We start from the raw sequence: 22307 nt of genomic DNA, 5'->3' as shown, positions 1-22307 counted from the left end.
ACTGATTTCCATCTTGATATTATTACTTACTGTGTCAAAGAGAAGGGAACATGCTAGATCATGCACTATCACATTAAAACTTTTGTTTACATGTTATTAGCTAAACCTTTCAACTGTCATTTAAAAGTCTCATTGGGCTGGGAGTAGTGGCTCAAACTTATAATCCCAGAACTTTGGGAGGCCAAGGTAGGCAGATCGCTTAAGGCTGGGAGTTAAAAACCAGCCTGGTCAACATGGTGAAACCCATCTCTACTAAAAAATACACACACAAAAATAATTAGCCAGGCTTGGTGGCATGTGCCTGTAATCCCAGCTGCTTGGGAGGCTGAGTCATGAGAATTGCTTTGACCATGGAGGTGGAGGTTGCGGTGAGTCAAGATCGTGCCACTGTACTCCAGCCTGAGTGACAGAGTGAGACTCCATCTCAAAATGAAAAATAATAAATAAAAAAAAAAATGAAAGTCTCATTGGCCAGTCTGATTTAAAGGAAGAACTCAAGAGATACAAGTCCTAGACATATTGGTTAATGATACTAATTACTACCAGAGGATATCTCTTAAACTATTCAATTGTACTACAGTTGATCTTGGTTACAATCTAAAGAAGACACTACTGGCCAAAGTAGATATAAGCCTGAGATTTTAAATTCATAGTTATTTTCCATTCAAATGACACACTGTTACAGGTTGGGTTCCTGGGGAAGCAGACTCTGAGTTCGTAGTTAGAATTTAGTGTTCAGGATATTGATTAAAAATTGTTCTAGTGCTGCGCATGATGTTGTACAGATGAAACCCCAGCTCTGGGGAGGTTGAGCTCGCTTGGGTTCAGGAGTTCAAGACTGCAGTGAACTGATTGTGCTGCTGCACTCCAGTCATAGTGAGTGTGAGACCCCATCTCTTAAAAAGAACAGAATTGCTCTTGGGCTTAACACCTGAAGAAGAGATGAAAGAAATTATGCCTTAGAAGCAAATCAAACAACAACAGAGGCTCAATTAATAATAGACAAAACTCTCTGCTGACCACACTGCAGTACATAAAACTATCTGCTGACCACAGTGCAAGAAGTAAGAAGCTAGGGCAAGTCCTTCCCTGATGCTATTGTATACCTCTTTCTCGTGTTTTGCCTTTGACTAAGAAGGAAACGTAAAACACTATGACTGTTTTCAGAAGAATCTACACATATTGTGTGCTTGCATACAAATGTGCATAGCTTGGTCCATTCTATAACGAAGTGTGATGATTTGAAGTAAATAGACATGTGTCTTAGACTTATAATTTGTAAAGGAATTTAGAAACAATTAGAATCTCCATTTTTTATAGGTAGAATACTAAAGATCCTCAGATTATGTCTTTTTTCTCATCTTTGCATAAAATAATATGTTTAAGTGGATCTAATTTAATAATATGTATTATGTGAATACGTGTAATCTACTGATTGTGTCAGAGGTAGTAGCTCTTCTGGCAGGTCAGTTCACTCGGCTCTATGAGACTTATTCCTGACAGCCAGTCTAGAACCAACAAAGTATCCCCTTGCAGCAACTGATACAGAGTAAAGATGGGGCTTAGCTTCAGCTCACCCCACTGGAGCATTCTTTCATGCATTTCCAGTGATGAGAAAACCCACACCATACCACACTGCTAATAGGCCTTTTAATTAAAGAATTCCGGGAACTTGCCTTAGAGATAACAAAGGTTGCAGAATGTCCCACTTCAGGAAGGAATGCCCAACAGCTCATTTACTGCTTTGTTGCCACTGGTCAGACCATCAGGTGGCCAGTTATGGCCAGTCAAGATAACTATGGCAGGCTGATAATGCTGACCTGCATACCCTACCCCTCACTTGCTTTGCCCACGCCAGCTTACATGCATGCTTGACCCCTGATGTCAGTTAAAAAGCCCTACCAACTCTCTGTGGAGAGTTGGGGAATTATCTTTCTGGTACAGCCTCCTTTATGCCTGGGTGTAAGCTCCAGTGAAGCCCTGTGTGGGAAAACTCTTTTGGCCTCATGTCAATTTCTGTTGCATTGAGAGCCCAAGAATCTATGGTCAGTAACACAACCATTTTAAGCATTAATTCCCCGTCTTTCCCATAGGAAAGTCTCAGTCTACTGAAACCTCTTTTCTCAAACCTCTACTAACTAAATACTCTGTCAACTCTGTCCAGCTCTTTCTTATTTTCATGATCTTTCTTTCTTTCTTTCTCTCTCTTTCTTTCTTTCTTTCTTTTCTTTCTCTTTCTTTCTTCTTTTCTTTCTTTCTTTTTCTCTTTCATTCGTTTGTTCTTTCTTTCTTTTTCTTCTTTTTCCTTCCTTCCTTCCTTCCTTCATTCCTTCCTTCTTTCTTTCTTTCTCTTTTTTTCTTTCTTCCTTCCTTTTTTTTTTTTTTAATGAAATCTCACTGTATCTCCCAGGCTGAATTGCAGTGGTGCAATCTCGGCTCACTGCAACCTCTGCCACCCAGGTTCAAGCAATTCTCCTGCCTCAGCCTCCTGAGTAGCTGGGATTATTGGTGCCTGCCACTGTGCCTGGCTAGTTTTTGTATTTTTAGTACACACGGGGTTTCACCATCTTGGCCAGGCTGGTCTTGATCTAACCTCGTGAACCACCTGCCTCAGCCTCCCAAAGTGCTGGGATTACAGGTGTGAGCCACTTTGCCCAGCTGTTTTCATGATTTTTCTGTGTCCCAAAACCATTTATTGGGGGGAAAAAAGGCAGCTGATTGGTCTTTCACTCAATCTTGAAAGGAAACAAAAGATGGGACAACGTCTCACTATAAGGCAAGATTAGAAGTATCTATGCTGTAGTCAGCCATAAAAAATGGTTGTTTTATTATTCAGTATACTCCATTCACTCAGTATTTTTAGCTAAAGGATTCAAGCTAGGTTGGAGAACTGCTCATCTAGCCAATTAGTATCCAAAATAAGACTTTCTGAGATAAGACCTATTTTCAGCTGGTCACTTCGACTACTTTCTGCAGGCAAAATTTACATCTATGAAGGAAATCTCTATTTGTCAAGGTGTCTTTACAAGCAGCATATGATGAGTACTAAATATTAGCAATGCTCTCAATGGAGAACACATTGGCTTAAACCTACATAACAAGTCTTACCTTTGTTTAAGGTGCTTTTCTTGGCCATCTTGTCTTAACTGGGCTTTTTCTTATACTCCTCTTTTTTGCAATGGGCAAATTATAATATTTAGCCTTGAAGTCATAGCTCTGTGTCTTTGAGATGTACATTTTCTACATGATCTTAACTAAGGGCTATTCGTTTGGAAATGGAAATTTAGAGGTGATGACATAGAGGAAGAGAGAACAAAATTAAAAAGCACTATTTGGAAACTGATGAATGAAACATTCTAAAAGTCTTTTTTTTTTTCCTTTTCCTTTTTCTTACTTTCACAGATATAAGTAAAGCATTTGGGCCATCTGGGCAGGGGGTCTTACTTCATCAGCCAGAAAGAAAAAACAATCTAGATACAGGTATTCTTTAATAAACTAGTGAGCTTTTTATTCTTGTACCTGTCCATATGTTTATGAATTTTATACACACACACACACACACACACACACACACACATATATATATATATATATATATGTGATATTGATAGCAGCAGGAGGCAGAAGAGTTCTAGGCAGACAGGGACAGTTCCCTGGTGAAATCCTGAAAGCCAAATTACAAGTCTCCGATAAATCCATGGACCCAATTGAGAACATCTCTTCCTTTTTGGCATGTTTTCCTCTGATCGAGCTCCACTCTTCACCTATTTTACATACAGCTACCCTTCCCTAATTGTTTTTTAACATTGTCTTGTCCACTTTTGAGTGGTGTCTTTGTTTTAGGCTTTTTTGCATACTCACAAGCCAATCAGCACACACTCCTACATTCTGAGCCTATAAAAGCCCTGGACCCAGCCACAGTGGGAGACAGACCACCTGCCTTCTGATGGGGACCACCCTCTTGTCCCCTCTCCACTGAAAGCTGTTTTGTTGCTCAAAAACCTCTTTTTTGCCTTCTTCACCCTCCTGTTGTCAGCATGATTTCATTCTTCTTTGATGTGGGACAAGAATTTCAGACCCTGCCAAACAGGTAGGAAGCAGGCAGTAACACTGTAGCCCACTGCCCTATATGATGGGAAGTAGAAGTGGGAAGTAGCAGTAGGGCCAGGCCAGCCCAAGAGCTGCAGGCCAGAGTGGAGCAATGGGACTGACAGAGCTGTTAACAAACCCATTTGGGTTGCCAGTGGTGGAACTAAAGAGCTGTTAGGACACTAACATGCCCTCTGGAGCTTTAGGGTCATGGACATTCTTATTTGGGTACCACCACATTCCCCTCATCTGGATACTGGAGTCCACCGAGGGAGTCACTTGCAACATGCTTGGTCCAGCCCAAGTCTCATACAAAGCCTACTCCTGTGCTGGCACTTGGAGTGGCTGGCTGGACCCCACACTTGCTTGCTTACACATCCACTTCTGCTGTGGTCTGAGCATGGGTCCCAAAGCAAGCATGGAATCTGGACTGGTGTGCAAGTGAGGCACTGCCCAGCAGGGTGAGTGGGCAGGATGCCTGTAGCGAGCCTGGGACTGAGTGAGGCCTGGACAGGGGCATTGCCTGGCACAGAGGTCTTTGGCTGTCAAAGCTCAACCAAAAAAAAAAAAAAAACCTGCATCAGTATTTTCTATCTTCTTATGATATTGGCAGAATTAAATTGTAAAAGAGCTTTATTTAATTGGTGTAAAGAAAAACAAACACATTTTTAAGCTAAATATCTTCTCAAGAAAATTAAAACTAACCCCCAAATTTTCAAGTTTATGTGTCTTGAGTAATCTCTGGTAAATAAAAATTTTGTTTGGTTTGATTAAGACAAGCACATCCTCTGTGTCCTCGGCTTTAAATATAATACAGATGTACAGTTTCTTTTACTTAGGTTTCCTGATAAAAAGCTTATCTTATCACTATATTACAAAATTTGTCACCAAGAAAATTAAGACAATGGCAAGTTATTTAATGTCTCATCTTTATGAAAAATGTAAGCATAATTATTTTAATAAGTTGAGTTAAATAGATGTAAGCAAAATAGAATTCCCATATGAAATATGTCCTCCCTGTACCAGAAGGTTTTAACATTCTTACCACCAAGAATGGAAAGTTGAGGCTGAGGGATAGTTATACAAACAATTGATTCTCATGCCCAGTCAAAAAAACCCAAGACAGGTACATTTTGCCTCATCTACAGTTTCTTATCAAAGATACTTTGAAGCCGGGCGCGGTGGCTCAAGCCTGTAATCCCAGCACTTTGGGAGGCCGAGACGGGCGGATCACGAGGTCAGGAGATCGAGACCATCCTGGCTAACCCGGTGAAACCCCGTCTCTACTAAAAAATACAAAAAACTAGCTGGGCGAGGCGGCGGGCGCCTGTAGTCCCAGCTACTCGGGAGGCTGAGGCAGGAGAATGGCGTGAACCCGGGAGGCGGAGCTTGCAGTGAGCTGAGATCCGGCCACTACACTCCAGCCTGGGTGACAGAGTGAGACTCCGTCTCAAAAAAAAAAAAAAAAAAAAAAAAAAAAAAAGATACTTTGAATTGATAGTAAACATGTTTTGTGCCACACTGACAAATTGTGGTTTGGGAAAGCACATATTTCTTGAAATTACAATTCTTAGATTTGCTGATCTACAAATTGCTAGCAAGAAAGACGGTTCAAAATTCCTTGCTTTTTTGTATTCACTGGAAACTAAGGTCACGAAGGGTTAAGAATTCTAATTACTATATGTAAATAAAATTGTTAGAAATAATAAGGGAAACAACTATGCAAGTATACAAGGACATTAAGACGTGTTTTTATATGCAAAAACTATAAAGTATAAGGATGTTTTGTTAAGGGAAGAAGAAAGTAATTTTTCTTCTAAAGTAAAATGACTAATTCTAAAATGAGAAGAGGGAAAGTATACAATAAAAACTGAATGGATAAGGAAGTCAGAAGGTTTGTGCAAGATGAATCTTGTGAAAGGAATTTTATGAGTGATTAAGCTAGATAAGTTTAGAAAGGAATTATTTATAAGTTTTTCTAAAAATGGAGTATCAACACCAAAAGTACACTGATATGAAACTAGAATTTTGTCCTTTGTGTTAAACAACAGTTTTCTTGTAATTTTAGTCTGCTCTTAAAAGGAAATTGTTAAAGGGTTTTCTGTATCTCTCTCTCTCTCTTTTTTTTTTTTTTTTTGATGGAATCTCACTTTGTCATCAGGCTGAAGTCCAGTGGTGTGATCTTAGCTCACTGCAACCTCTGCCTCCTGGGTTCAAACAATTCTCCTACCTCACCCTCCTGAGTAGCTGGGACTACAGGCATGCGCCACCACACCCAGCTAATTTTTGTATTTTTAGTAGAGATTAGGTTTCACCACGTTGGCCAGGATGCTCTCAATCTCTTGACCTTGTGATCCACCCGCCTCAGCCTCCCAAAGTGATGGCATTACAGGCATGAGCAACCTCACACAGCCTTCTTTATCTTTTAGTTAAATGGCCTAGACAATAGAAAACAATGATTCTGTGTTTTACTAAGACAACTTCTTGCACTCCAGTCTTTACTAGCTTTTTGTTGACTTAAGAAAATTGTCTTTATTGAAAGAACTAAAATTTTTCTATAACTAACTTTCTGTATTTGCCTTGGAAGTCTTTAACATACTACTTTGATTAAATTAATGATGACCATACATAGTAGCCTGTGATCTTATTTTGGTCCAGTGTTTCACATCCTTCATATTTTTGACATATTTTCAGAAATCAAATTTAAATTAAGTCTTTTTTTAAAGTCTCAAATTAACCTTGGGATTTTTCAGGGGTGCCATTGGAAACATCAAACAGGTATCTATCTTTGTGAAAAGAGAGACGTTAAGCATAAGCTTATTTGGTAAACTATGTGAAAGCATTGCCAAATAAGTAACCTTCTTTGAATTATACTTCTGTGGATGTGTTATTATGTGTTCCAGAAATTATATGCGTGTCTTAAAAACCTGGTTATACTATTGTACCAAGTAAGTATTCCCAAAAACTCTAATGAAGAGACTGATTGATTCATAAAACCACTAACCAAAAATCAAGTAGAATAAGAGTTAATTAAATACCAAGGAAATGCATTGGCAGATTTTTATGCTAAGTCAGTTAGTACTGACATTGTTATTATATGCAATTTGAATGATTTTTGTAAGATAAATCCAAGTCAAATTAACTATAATAACTATTTAATAAACAGTGCTACATGCCTTGTTTGGAGGGAAAAAATCTGGTGTTTAAAAATATATAAATCCAATGTTAAGTGGAGACTTATGGAGGCTTTGATGGCTGCCTGATCTTTCTTGACTTTTTAAAGTTTTCATTATTAAAGACTCCACACTCTGACTCGTTATGGAATAGATAAGATGATACAAATCATAAAAAGAAATAGTGGTGTGACTATTCTAAAATTGCCGAAGTGGTTTATAACCATTGTTTGGGTTGTCAAACCCGTAATTCTAGTAAGAAAATAACCTCAGTTGATACATTTTCGCCACTTGCCGGATCACTTGAACATTTACAGAGGGATTTTACTCAATTGCCAACTTTGATGCTTTTACTGTTTTTAAAAAAATTTTATCATGGAAGAAGCCTGATTCTATAGCATAAGCAAAACATTATTAGAAAATATGTTTTGTTTATGGGGCATGTCTGGAGAAGTCTCCAGCAATTAAGGTATTCATTTCGCTAGAAAAATTATAGATGTGTCAAATAAGGAATTACAAACACAATGGCATGAAGCAGAGCTAACTGAATCGAATGGATTGCTTTGATCAAAGTTACTACTGATTGATGATCCACTAGAAAATATAGACTGACCTCTTATGAAATAATTACTAGAAGGACCATGCCCCTAATAATTGAACTTCATGTATCTCACACTCATGGACTCTGAAATGACTCAATATTTCAAGACCTTAATGGATTAAGCCAAGGTATATTTTTACAGGTAAAAGAAGCCTTTTGTGAACCACCAGCAGATATCTGCTAGACCATTCATGATCTAGAGCCTGGATATTGAGTCTTTTGGAATTAACGCCAGCAAAAGACTGCCCTTGAAACCCCTTTGAAGTAAAACTTAAGTGCCTTGATTCTTGGATTCATGTCTCTCAACTCAAGAGGGAACTTCCAGACTCCTGGGTCTGTACAGTCATTGGAGATCTCAAGGTAAACCTGGCCGGGGAGGTTTCTTCAGAGAAGCAGATGACATCCTAGATGTAGACAACCTTCCCAAGATCACAGATGAAGAGTTACCTGCATGAAACTTTTGTCCTCCTGACTCTTTTCTCTGTGTTTCTTTTCTTTTTATACATGACAAGATAATGCAATAATTAAGATGTCATATTTGATAGCATCCTCAGGGAACTTAACTGAGTTTTGGATGTCATGTGAAATGTAAGTCCATATATGATCTTAGCTTCTGGTTCACTCTATAACTAGTATTTCAAATATGATTTCTGATACTTTCTAGAGTTACGTATTCAGTTTTCTTGTTTAAATGTAACGGTAGACAAAACTAAAGTGATAGTTTTGCGGTTAAACTCTGCCATAAGTTGAATAAGAAGATGAAAGGAAAAATAATTCAATTTGTACACAGATGTGTAACCTATTCGTTTAATTTTTGTAAACAACTAAGCATTCGGTGATTCAATAATGGAGCCTTCATAAATGCTACTATTGTTTCCCTACTGGTGACTGCTAATACACAAGTCATCCCACAGAGAGCTGTTTGTTGTGTCTTTCCAGGATGTATATTTATCTGTGAAGGATTTAACAATATAATCATAATTTAACCATATGCATGGCAACCCTGTGTTTCAGTAAGTGGCTAATGAAGGACCAATGTAGATGAGTGATTTTAATGTTACCACTGTCACTCTATAATCAATTGAAAAGTGATTATTGGTCCACACTTTTTAATTTGCACAATAGAATAAAGAGGAATTTGCTAGCAGACATAAATCCTTCCAAATAGGCATCTTTTTGAAGGATGCTTTTCCCTGGCTTGGCATTAATGTCATTGAAGTTATGATTATAGAAATCTATCTCAAACATTAGGTAGCATATATAGCTGACTCTAATACAAAGATTATAGTTGCCCAGGAAACTTTTTGAAACTTTCTTACTAATGTTGTCCTTAGATAACATGATTGCTTTGGACTGTCTATTGATGGCCTAACAAGGGGGAGCATGTGTGATGTTTAACACTTCTGATGCCCTTGGATAAATACATCTGGTATGGAAGAAATTCAGCTGCAAGAAATCAATAAACAAGCTAAATGGCTAAAACAAATAGATTCCTCTTCTGGTTCATATTTTATGTATTTAAGTTTGATCAGTTTGCTGATTTAGAGCTCCTGTTAGAGTATATTTCATTTTCTTTGTATTATCCTCCTGCTAGCCATCATGATGGTTTCTCTGGTGCACCAGATTTTCTCAAGAGTCTTAAATGTTCTTATGCAGCCATCTGTCATATGCCAAGTGATATTACTACAGTTTGAATAGTGAAAATATAAAAAGAACAGAAGAAACATTCAACTAATCCAACTGTGAATTGTAAATTCCATACTGAGACCAAACAAGATCATTGTGATGGTGACACAATGATGTCAGTGCCCAAGGTTTTGGTCAATCTTTCCAAACTGAGAAGCTCACCAAATGGGGAAATTTTAAATTAAAAAAAAATATATGGCCTAAACTCCCTCCATACTTTGAATTCCTTCACAACAGAGTTCAACTTAACGTTGTATTTTAAAAAACTGCTATCTAACTTGAAAGTATATTCCTGCAACAAATGGCTGAGTCTCAGCCAATCACAGCAGCTGAGTTTCAGTTAGTCACAGGGTGCCAACTGATCAGACCATGTCCACATAAGGCATATGCCTTATGACATCATGCCCAAATAAGGCCAGTGCCCAGCTGTAACCAATCAATGTGCTTCTATACATCAGTAACTATTTTTGTCTACAAATACTGAATGGTCATATTCCTAAGTGGAGGTCTCTGAATCTCTCCTCGTTCTGAATGCTACTAATTCATGAATGATTCTTTCCTCAAGTAAACTCTGCTAAATTTTATTTGTCTAATGTTTTTGATTTAACAATAAAAATCATGTGCAGACTGAGAGCTACTGCTGCTGCCAAGGTAAAAGCTTTTACTACGCCAACACTGACATGAACAGCTCTGAAACGGTTATCTCAGGTTTCCAGTCTCCCTCTAGCTGCCCCATTGGAAGACATTAATAGAGAGAGGACTGGCAAAGAAAAGCTATATTGTATAGGCACACATCCTTCTTGTGACATAGCAGACTGGAAAAAGGAAGGAGTTTTGAAATTGAGAGACAGAACATTAAAATGCACATACACCATCCATGGGCCCTGTCTGCCTTTGCTCAGGAAACATGAGACTAATTTCATGAAAAGCAAACCACTAAAATTGCTTAAAATAATGAAAAGTTTTAATATTCTAGTAGTAACTTTTTAGTTGTTGGTTAATATTTGTGATTCTTAAATATAATGGATCTCTGGGATTTTCTTTCAATGATCTCTGACATACACAATAACATTTCTACTGCCAGGTCATTAAAAATTAACAGATGAAAAATTTCATTAAGAATTGGGTTTCTTTTCTGCAATAGTAGATTTTTACTATTTTTTTCTGAAATAAAGTTTAAACATTTTGCTCTTTGTTCATAATTGAAAGTTGAACATTTTGCGTTTCTTTATTAGATGAAGTTTGAACAGTTCGCTTTTCTAGCTTAGGTGAAGTTTGAATGGTTTGCCCTTCTTTCTTAGATGATGTTTTGCACATTGTTCTTTTCTTTCTTTTTTGTGTGTATCATTGAAAGTCAAATTAACGAATAGTAAAACAAAAGAGAAAAAGGAAGTAAAAATTACCATCAAGAAAATCCTTTTGCACAACTCTTTCATCTTTTTGGGGTGGGCAGGATATGGGCCACTATCAGTGCTACCTCCAGTGCCCTATATCAGGCAATGAGTATTTTCACCTTTGGTTGCAGTGGCACTAATGTTTATGGTTGCAGATTCCTCTCATATTGCAGGTCTTAGAAGGACAAGTACTTTTCCAAAATGATGTGAACACACTTCCTGTCAATGTACACTTGTTCTGAACCATACTCTGTGCTATTTTTCACTTCACCAATATCAGTTATTGTCATCCCCAGATGACAGTCAGTACTACAGCAGGTGACACGACTCATGTGAGTTCAGTGCACAGTAGAGTGATCTCTCAAATGGGGAATTTCTTTCACATTCTCACATTGAACTCTCCCACACAAGATATCTGAGATATTATATCTTACATATCCAGCCCGATACCACAGTGACCAAAATGGTAACCACAGGTATTAATTTATCTGTAGCAATTTGCACCATTTGCTTCTTTGCCAAAAACTTGTCTACACTGTTCATAGTTAATACATCCCTTTTCAGAGCAGTAGACACTGCCCATGCAGTGGATCCTGTTGTGCACATTCATATCTCCTGGACAATTGTGTGAATTTCTATTGAAACACTATGAGATAACGCATTCGTTGTTCTCTTCTCTGTACATATTGCCTGATAGCATGAATTAGCAGGCTTTGTATCAAAGTCCAAAAGCACAGGCAGCCCCAAATTTCAGAGTGTGGTTTGCCAAACAGCATGGATATTTTGCACACAATTGTAAGGATCCACAGTCACGCTTCTCTCCTTCTTCAACCACACCATTCCCACAGCACTTCTCTGTGATGATGTTCTCTGGATTTCAGTGCACAAATAGTGCTTAGATAAAAGGCTGACCAACATAGAATAATCTTTATGTCTGAATAGAGGACTTGTCTTTGATATTCTTTTTTTTTTTTTTCTTTTTCTTTTTTTTTTTTTTTAAAGACAGGGTTTTGTTCTGTGTCTCAGGCTGGAATGCAGTGGCACGATCACGGCTCACTGCCAGCCTCAATTTTCCAGGCTCAATGGCTCAATGAATCTTCCCATCTCAGTTCAATGGATCTGCCCTCCTGAGTTGCTGGGACTACCACATCTGGATAATTTTTGAATTTTTTGTAGAGACGATGTTTCACCGTGTTGCCCTTTATATTCTTGAAGACGCCATGCATGTTTCATGACCACAGGAACAATCTTTGCCATCATTCTGCATACCAAACCTGTGACCTAACTCGTGTACCAACAGCAATGCAAATGATATAAATTCAGTACCCTGGAACTGATTAACTCCATAATGAAAACCAGTATTACAGGTTGAACCGAAAATGGTATACGATAATAATCTATCATATTTATCCTTTACTCCAAGTTCTACACCATCATCAGATATGTAGAAATTAGAGCTATTTATTTCCATTTGCAAAAGTTATATAAGAATACAAAGGTCCTGTGCTGTAACTTGGTTTTCTTCATTCCAGAACTCAAGTACAGTTAAAACCACATTAAATCCTATTGCAATATTAAAGAACATTTAATTTGTTGGCAACAACTATGATTTCCTCCTGCCCAAGAGAGGTATTACTTTTCAAATAATGAATAGAGTCCACCACTATTGCTAGTTCAAGAAAAAATGTTTGGTCCTCCAGTCCTCATAGCCACTTTGCATCAGAGTGGAATTATCACACTCTTGAAACTCTAATTCTCTTACCATATCTTCTGTTAATCCACATTTCGTGGTTGGGAATTTTGTCTTCACTATCCATCTTTTTATACTGATGCTCAAATGTGGCAGAAGACCTTTCGGGTGTTATTTCATAAGCAATGTAATTTATCTGTAGCATTCCTGGAAAACCCCAAAAACAGTTGCTAACAGCAACCAGGGATTTTGGATCCCTTTCCACAAAACCGTGATAGCAGCAGTCATTCCAGATAATAGGGTGATCTTCAAGGAGAGCACTTTGGTCTGTGCAGGTGAACACTGGGAGGTGTTTGGAAATCAAAAGCTTCTGATGTGGACAATATGTCTTTTTTTTTTTTTTCCAAATTACAAGCTACAGGAGAACCATCTTGGAGGATTCATACCACTACCAGTGCAAGTTACACTCAGGGTTATCACCACTTCTTGGGGGGGGCTGTGGTCTTGTGCCCAATATGGGCTTATCAGAAAAGGAACAGAAATACCCTCAGTGACAGCAGCAGGAGTGTGATCCTCATATGCAACAGGGCCTCACCTGCAGCCATTATGGAGCCACCATGATGGAGCTATGAGTGAGAGCAAAAGAGGGGAAGACAGGAGGCAAGTTTTGTCTGTCTTTCTCCTTTGGGTTGGTTTTATGCAAAGTTGACCCTTAGTGGTCTGTTTTCTGGCAGTCAGTCTATCAGAGCAGCCACATTAAAATATAAACTAAAAAGAAGAGCAGACACACAGATGGTGTTATGAATAGGCCAGGGTGAAGGAGAAACAGGAATATATGGGTGAAAATGCGTTAGCGTTTGACTCAACATGTGACTCAATATATAGTACTACATTGGATTGGTTCTTAAACCTTGGTGAGGTAAACTCAGATTGTGTACTAAAGAATGATAATTGACTGCCAGTTGATAAATCCTGAACCCAGATAAATAGCACATGGATTCATTAGGCTGTTCTCAAAATATATGTATATGTGTGAACATTTTCACAAATATTTAAAAGGAAAGGCTCTTAATTGAAAGATGAACGTATATCTTGTTTTGATGAAGGAATCTTGATTTATACATACTGAATTGGAATAAATATCAATGTTCTTTCAATTTCAAGTGATACATTATTTAGTTACATTACTCTGGATATATATATGTATGTATGTGTGTATATATATATGAAACACTTTCATATCTTTTTTCATCTTTCTTAACATATACTTCCATGCAACAAATCATTACTTGTCCTATCTTTACCTCTTCCTGTCAAATTACAAAGTATCATTTGTTCTTCAAAAATAGTAGTATTTACTGTAATGGATACCTTTGCAGAATAACACAATAAAAATTGTGGAATTGAATGAGGGAGTACCATGTGTCTATAGATAGATATTACTCAAAGATGTATATATTTAGTTATACTCTTAATAAAAATTACGGTTTTCAAAGCCTTTGGCTATGCACAATGAAAATGAAATAAAACAAGCCAGGAAAGTAACAGTCAGAGATGTGAAAATGCTGAAGATAAAACAAACTGCCTTCAGAATTGAAAAGGAAATCAATGAACCCCAAAAAGGGGGAGGAAATCTTTGGGGAAGGCAATATTATCTGGGACAAAGGCATCAATGTCCCTTGCAGTTTTAAGGTTATAAAGTCACCAGCTCCTGAGATTGACCTCTAAAAATATTCATGTCATATATGAAAACACATTTACACAGCTTATAAAAAATAAAAATAAAAATTTTAATCTAAATGGTAAGAGTTTATTATCACATATTTGTGCAAATGAGAAATCTGGTACAGCACCATGTCTGGCTGGCAACACTGATTTGTCACTTTGCTCTTGAATAATACATTAATTAAACCATATAATATGTAGACACTAAGCTGCATAGTTAGAAACATAAATGAATGGTACAGGCCAAAATAAGTTAATGATATGGAGCATAAATTCAGGAAGAGTATTTGGGGCAAAAATACACTTTAGGAATTTGTAAAATTCCATTCCATATTTTACATAGAAAATACCTCGTTTTATTTAGCTAATGAGAGTATTCACAGTGATTATCAGGCCATTAATGACAAGATTATCAAAGTAATGAGATTACGAACTGGTAGCTTAGTTAAAAAAACAAAAAACAAACAACAACAACAACAACAAAAGGAGAAAGTGAAATCCGCTATGAGGAATCTAAAATACACTAATTAAATACCGCTTTCAATGGTAGGTAGTACAAAAAGTAAAAATGCTAATTTCAGCACCTGTCATCTTCCATACCTGCATTCTTTTCTCCTTAATTATTTTTTTATCTTGATCTTTGACTTCTTTTCTCTAGAATCATTTTCCTGTCATTTACAGAACCTTTCTTTCATGAAAGCCACAATAATCTCTTCTTTACTCATATCTCTTTATGGAGATCTCCTTATTGCTACTGAAGTTTACAAAAACTTATATCTCAACGATGTGAAGCCCATCAGAGAGGGAGTTTTCCATTCTCAGCATTCTCATATTCCCTGTGAACCAGATGTTTGGCCATAATTTGCTTTGATTGCCAAAGGCCTTTACAAACCACTTAACTGGCAGCCATCTCGTTATATTCTTATCTACTTTTCTTCCTTACTATTACACCAACTTCCCAAATCAGTCCTGCACAAACCACAAATAAATGGGTGTCTGATACTACTTTCTTCTCTGACAATCATCTTATCTAATTATGCCAATAATATTCACTGTGTTTGGAATCATGGAGAAACCATACAGCACACAGTTTTTTGTTTGTTTGTTTGTTGTTACCTTTACATCTCATCTTCAATAAGCTTTCGCCATTGACCTATGGCCCTCACCTCTATGATGTTACCATCCTTGGCCATCCTAATTCGGATATATTAGTTAACCATAATGTTTATTCTTAATTGAAACTTACAGATCAAATTCATAGAGGATTAAAATAACTTTCTTTTCTTTTTTCCCTCTTTCCAAATTCCCTCTTCCATCCCCATAGCCTAGCTCTGGACTTCTTCAGTTCAACCACTGTTGACCACAATCCTCAAGTGAATCTAGATTTATCCTTTGTTTGCTTTGGCCACTCCTACAACTCACTGCCAACACTTCTGGGATAATAAATCACAGAATATATTTAGGGGATGCTTTAAAAGGGGAAACATAAAATTAAGACCAAATAGTCTGACATTTCACCCTTAAAAGATGAAATCATGGAGAGAGATTTTAAACACTCCTATGCTCTTAATAATTTTTATTTTGTTTACAGTTTTTCTAACTAGCTGTTTTTCTGTTTCCTCATTAATGCATAGGACCCTAAGTGAAAATCAACCTTGTCTTCGTTTTTACAAGTTGCTATTGTTATTGCATATCAGTGATTTTGTTTGAAGTTATAAAACCCCAAATTTTTCATTTCATGTTTGCTTAGTGTAGGATTAGATATTTAGTAATTGGTTTGTCAGTGCACATATGTAGCAGTGGATTTTTTGAAGGCTGAATATGTTATTCTTCTCACTAAAATGACAAGAGTGGCTTGATTGCTTGGGTAAAGTAATCAAGTGATATAAAAGGCAGGTTTACTTCACAAAATGCCAAGAGACCACAAGAAGAAAGCCACATCAGTAGAAGAAATCTTTTGAGGAAAACATCTATACATTGTGAGTAAAATTATATTATATATTTTTCTCCATGTCTCTCTTGATATATATTTGTTAATTATTATGGAGTGTGGCTTTTTGTTGTGATGGAAAAGGATTATTTTTCATTAATATAGCCCTGTTGAGAGTGAACTTAACCAATATACATTTTTCAGAATTTGTTTATAAGAACTTATCTTGCAAACAGTAGGAAACAAACTGAAAAGAATATTTGAGCCAGACTGCCTTTGCACTTACTACATTATCTTATACAATGACTCCAGAGACTACAACTCCTGAGAAAATATAACATTTTCATTAACAATGTGGTATAGTGCTATAATAGTGGAGACTTCAAAGTCGTTGGTCATACATTACCCTTTACAAATTTTGGGTTTTTTTTCTCTCCACACTCATTGAATTCATCATTCTCTGTATCCTAATTACCACATCCCTCTCACTCTCATTTATAGCCTAATTCACTGTTTATAAACTATGAGTAAAATAAAAAAAAAAAAATCCTTACAAACATGTTAAAGGTTCTGAAGCAAGTAAGTAGACTAGGAAATAATTGAGTGTAAATCCTCCTGAATATCTGAACATTTGGTAAAGAATTACATTTTTTGTGTATGTGCATCTGTGTGTATTCCTGCATGTGTAAGTACTGGTGCTTCTCTCTTCTAGAGTTAAACTTTTCAATGACTTACCAACAAACGAATTGACATCTCCTATGATCATATCTTGATGTAGCCCCATTCATGGATTGGGATTGTTTATACACTCATTTTTGTGAATATTTTTATTTGAGGCCTCACATGATAAAGAGAATAATAAATTATCTCCTTCAATTGTCTCTCATTTAAGTTTTAGATTAACTACCTAGCAACAAGAGTCTCTCGGTTCTATAGAATATACCAGTTGGGTAAGATTTTCCCTACTCTAGCTGCATCATCTGTACCAAATTTGATAATTACTTTTTAACATTAATAAATATAGTTTCTTTGTCCTCATTCTGTGTGCTCCAATAACTCTTCAGTATTAAGAAATCTGATTTCCTTCCTCCATTTATATACCTGATATATAATCTTTTTACTTTCTGTACTTTAGGTCATACTATTACCCTGGTCACAGATTATTTCCTCAAAATTGAACCATATAATGCAATGCTTCAAGTATTTTAAATTCTAGAAAAAAATTCAACCTCATTTAAAACAATTTTTAAGGAATTCGGATATCAGTAATCATCTATATCTTTTTGTCTAAGGTCAATGAATAGCACAGAGACATTTCACATTTGTATATATAGATATGCTTCATTTTTTATGGAGAGCCATTGTCAGTAAGAAAAGACAAAACAAAATTTGAAGAAGAGAGAGATGAATAAATTAATAGTGTGGGAATGTATTTCATTTGGTAAGTTGGCTAGCTGGTGGATTTTAAGAACCAGTCTGAAAAGACTGCATTTCGCATGTTGGCTTAGGGAAACCATGGAAACAAGTTGAGTTTCTATTATCCTTGAGAGTTTACTTGTGGGGCAGAGAGGTTGGTAATATCTACAAGTTTGATATCTGCTAGTGCGTTTCCATTGTCCCTTCATCTTAGTAAGTTAAGCTCTATACCTATTCCTTTACTGAACTTTTTACTTTTACTCTATTTTTTTATTGCAGCTATTTTTTAAAGGACCACATTGACACATGATGATTTTAATGTCTGTGTTAGTTTGCTAAGGCTTCCGTAACAATGTAATACAAAATGCATGGCTTAAATAATAGTTATCAATTGTCTGACAATTCTGAAGACTAGAATCACAATATAACAGCATTGTTAAGGTCATACTGCCTCAGAAGATGCTAGGGAAAGATCTCTTTCGGGCTTTTCTCATACCTTCTGTTAGTTTCTTGGTTTCTGGCAGCATAACTCCAAATTCATCTGCTGATTTCCCTGTGTCTATAATTTTCTTCTTCTACAGGAACACATACTTACATCAGACAATAAAAACATTAAGCCAAATACTGTTACAGGAGACAAAGAAGGTCATTGTGTAATGATACAGAGGTCAGTTCATCAGGAAGATGTATAACAATGATAAATGTATATGTACCCATCATCAGAGCACCTAAATATGTGAAATAAACATTGACATAACTTACGGGGACAATACGCAGCAGTACATTACTAGTAGGAGGCTTCAATACCTCACTTTCAATGATGGAAATAAATCCAGATAGAAAATCAGTAAGTAAACAGATTTGAATAACACTGTAGAACAAGTGGATTCAACAGATATACAAAGAACAAGCCACCCAACAGCAATATAATATATCTTCTTCTCAAGCACACACACATCTTTGAGGATAGATCATATGCTACATCAAAAAAAGAAATTTTTAATTTAAAAAGATTGAAATCATGCCTAATGTCTTTTTCAATGTTAAAGGAAGGAAACTAGAAATCAATAACAAAAGAAAACTGGAACAACGTATAAATATGTGCAAATTAAACAATACAGTAAACAACAAATGGGTCAAAAAAAGAAATTAAAAGGAAAATTTAAAAATATTTTGAGACAAAAGGGAAAACAGAACATCTCACAACTTTCACGTTGCATCGAAAGCATTACCAAGAGAAAAGTTTATAGTGACAAATACCTACTATAAAACAGAAGAAAAATCCCCCCAAAACAACTTAAGAAACTAGAAAAAGAAAAAACAACTATTTCATAACTGAGCAAAAGGAACAAAATGACAAAAATTAGAGCAGTAATAAATAGAAGAAAAAATCAACAGGAAAATAATTACTAGAGTTTGACATTGTTTAGAGATACCAAAAATGATAGTCCCTTAATGAAACTAACAAATAAAGGGAAAACTCAAATAAATAAAACCAGAAGTGAAAGAAAAAACACTATAACTGACATCATAAAAATAAAAGAGCACTAATACGAACAATTAGATGGCAACAAAGTGGACAACACTAGAAGGAATACATAAATTCCTAGACACATATCACCTATCCACGATAGCTGAATCATAAAGCAGAAAATAGGTTTTTGAACATACTAAAACAGATAACGAGATTTAATAAGTAATCACAATCTTCACACCAAAGAAATACCTAGGACTAGATGGCTTTACTAGTGAATTCTATCAAACATTTAAAGAATTAACACGAGTCATTCTCCAGCTCTTCCAAAAAATTGAAGAAAATACTTTCTAACTCATTTAATAAGGCCAACATTAATCTTATACCAAAGCTAATGAAGACACTACAAAAAAAATAACTATAGGTCAATATCCCTGATGAACCTAGATACAAAATTCCTCAACAAAATATTAGTAAACCCCTGGGTGTAGTGGCTCACGCCTGTAATCCCAGCATTTTGGGAGGCAGACGAAGAAGGATAGCATGAGCCCAGGAGTTCAAGTCCTGCCTGGACAACATAGTGAGATCCCTATCTTCATGAAAGGGAAAAAAAGACAAAATACTATCAAACCAAGCTCAATAGCACATTAACAGGATCATACATCATGAACCAGCAGGAATTACCTCTGAAATGGAAGAATGGTTCAGTATATGCAAATCAATCAATTTAATACATCACTTTCACAGACTGAAGGATAAAAAATGCATGACTATCTCAACCTATACAGAAAAAGCATTTGACAGAATTCAACATTCTTTCATGACAAAATCTCTCAGGAAAGTATATATGGAAGGAATTTACCTCAACATCAAAAGAACCATCTATGAAAAGTCCAAAGCTAAGATACTCAATGATGAAAATCTGAACCTTTTCCTTTAAGAACAGGAACTAGACAAGGATCTTGTCAATTTCATTCCACATAGTAGTATAAGTTCTAGTCAGAACAGATAAACAAAATAAATAAAAGGCATCTATATCAGACAGGAATAAATATCTCTTTTTGTAGATGGCATGATCATATATGTAGAAAATCTGAAGACTCAAAAGAACCAAACGCTTTTAAAACTAACAAATAAATTCAGTAATGTTACAAGATGGAAAATTAACATTCACATATAACTGATATTTCTCTATATTAACAAATAACTATCTGAAAATAATTAAGAAACATCCCATTTATGATAGTATGAAAATGAGTAAAGTATTTAGTAATAAAATTAATGAAGGAGATGAAAGTCTTCTGTACTGCTAATAGAAAACATTGATAAAAGATATTAAATAAGACACATAAATGGAAAGACATCTTGTGTTCATGTATTAGAAGATTTAATGTTGTTAAAATGCCCATAATACCCAAAGCAATCTGGTGATTTCATATGATGCTCATCAAAATCCCAGTGGCATTTTTACAGAAATAGAAAAAAAATCCAAGAAATCATAGGGACCTACAAAAGATTCCAAATAGCCAAAGTAATCTTGAGCAAGAACAACAAAGCCAGAGGCATTACATTTTCTGATTTCAAAATATAACACAAATTAGAGCAATTAAGTCAATTTGGTAGTGGCATAAGATAGACATATTCACCAATGAAATAGAGTGGAGAGTCCAGAAAAAAGCCCACACATGTACAGTCAATCGATCTTTGACAAGGCCACCAAGACTACACAGTGAGGAAAGCATTGGTGCTTCTCAACAAACAGTGTTACAAAAACTCTATTTTTATGCAAAAAGTTGAATTTGGATCCTTTTCTTACACTATACACAAAATCAACTCAGCATAGATGAAAGACAAATGCATAAGACCAGAAACTGTAAAACTTTTAGAACAAAACAGAGGGAAAGCTTCTTGAAAGTGCTTGTTGCAATGATTTCTTGGATATGACACCAAAAGCACAGGAAACAAAAGCAAAAATAGGAAGAGAGACTACATCAACCTAAAAGCTTCTGCACAGCAAAGAAAACAATCTACAGAGTCTAAAGGCAGCCTAAGGAATGGGAATAAATATTTGCAAGCCACAGACCTGATAAAGGATTAATATTTAAACTATACAAAGAAATCACAAAACTCAACGGAAAAGCAACCAAATTTAAAAATGCACAAAGGACTTCCATAGACATTTCTTCAAAAAAGACTCACGGAAGGTCAGCAGATACATGAAAAGATTTTAAATATCACAAATCATCAGGGAAAAGCAAATCAAAACCATAATGAAGTATCACTTCATGTGTGCTAGGATGGCTATTAGAAAACAAAATATAATGATACAAATGTTGCCAAGGGTGTGAAGAAACCGGAATGCTTCTACAGTGTTGTTGCAAATGTAAAATGGTGCAACAACTATGGAAAACAATATGGAGGTTATTCAAAACATTAAACATGCAACTATCACATGATCCAACAATCTCACTTGCGGGTATTTGTTCAAAAGAACTGAAATCAGGGTCTCAAAAAGATGTTAGTACTCACATGTTCACTGCAGCACTATTCACAACCAAGAAGGGGAATCAACAACCTAAATGTCCATTGATAGATGAATGAATAAGTAAAATGTGTCATGTACCTACAGTGGAATACTATGCAGCCTTAAATTGTGCATTCCATAATATGTAACAACACGGACAAAACATGTGAACATTATGCTAAGCAAAATTAGCCAGTCTCAGAATGACAAATATTGCATGATAATTGAGTTATTTAAATTAATCAAACTCAGACATAGAGGGTAGATTGGTGGTTGTTAGGAGGTAGGGGGAGAAGGAAATGGAGACTTGTTGTTCATTGCATGTATAGTTTTGGTTATGCAAGGTGAATAAGTTCCAGAGATTAGGTATATAACATTATGCCTATAGTAAATACTGTATTGTGCCCTTAACTCACGAAGAGGATAGGTTGATCTCAGATTAAGCATTATTGCAATAAGGAAAAAATGAAAAAGAAAATCCTTACGTGAATAAGATAACTAAATTTATTAGATGTTAAAGTGAAGAGAAAAACAAAATTTGAATTAGCTAGAATATCATGTTAATTTTATTTCTATATGTAGATAAAATGAGAGAGTGAATATAG

Source organism: Macaca mulatta, chromosome 5 (genome assembly GCF_049350105.2).
Source record: "Macaca mulatta isolate MMU2019108-1 chromosome 5, T2T-MMU8v2.0, whole genome shotgun sequence".
Taxonomy (NCBI): Eukaryota; Metazoa; Chordata; class Mammalia; order Primates; family Cercopithecidae; genus Macaca; species Macaca mulatta.
The sequence above is the reverse complement of the archived record's forward strand: the minus strand, read 5'-3'. Positions refer to the sequence as shown.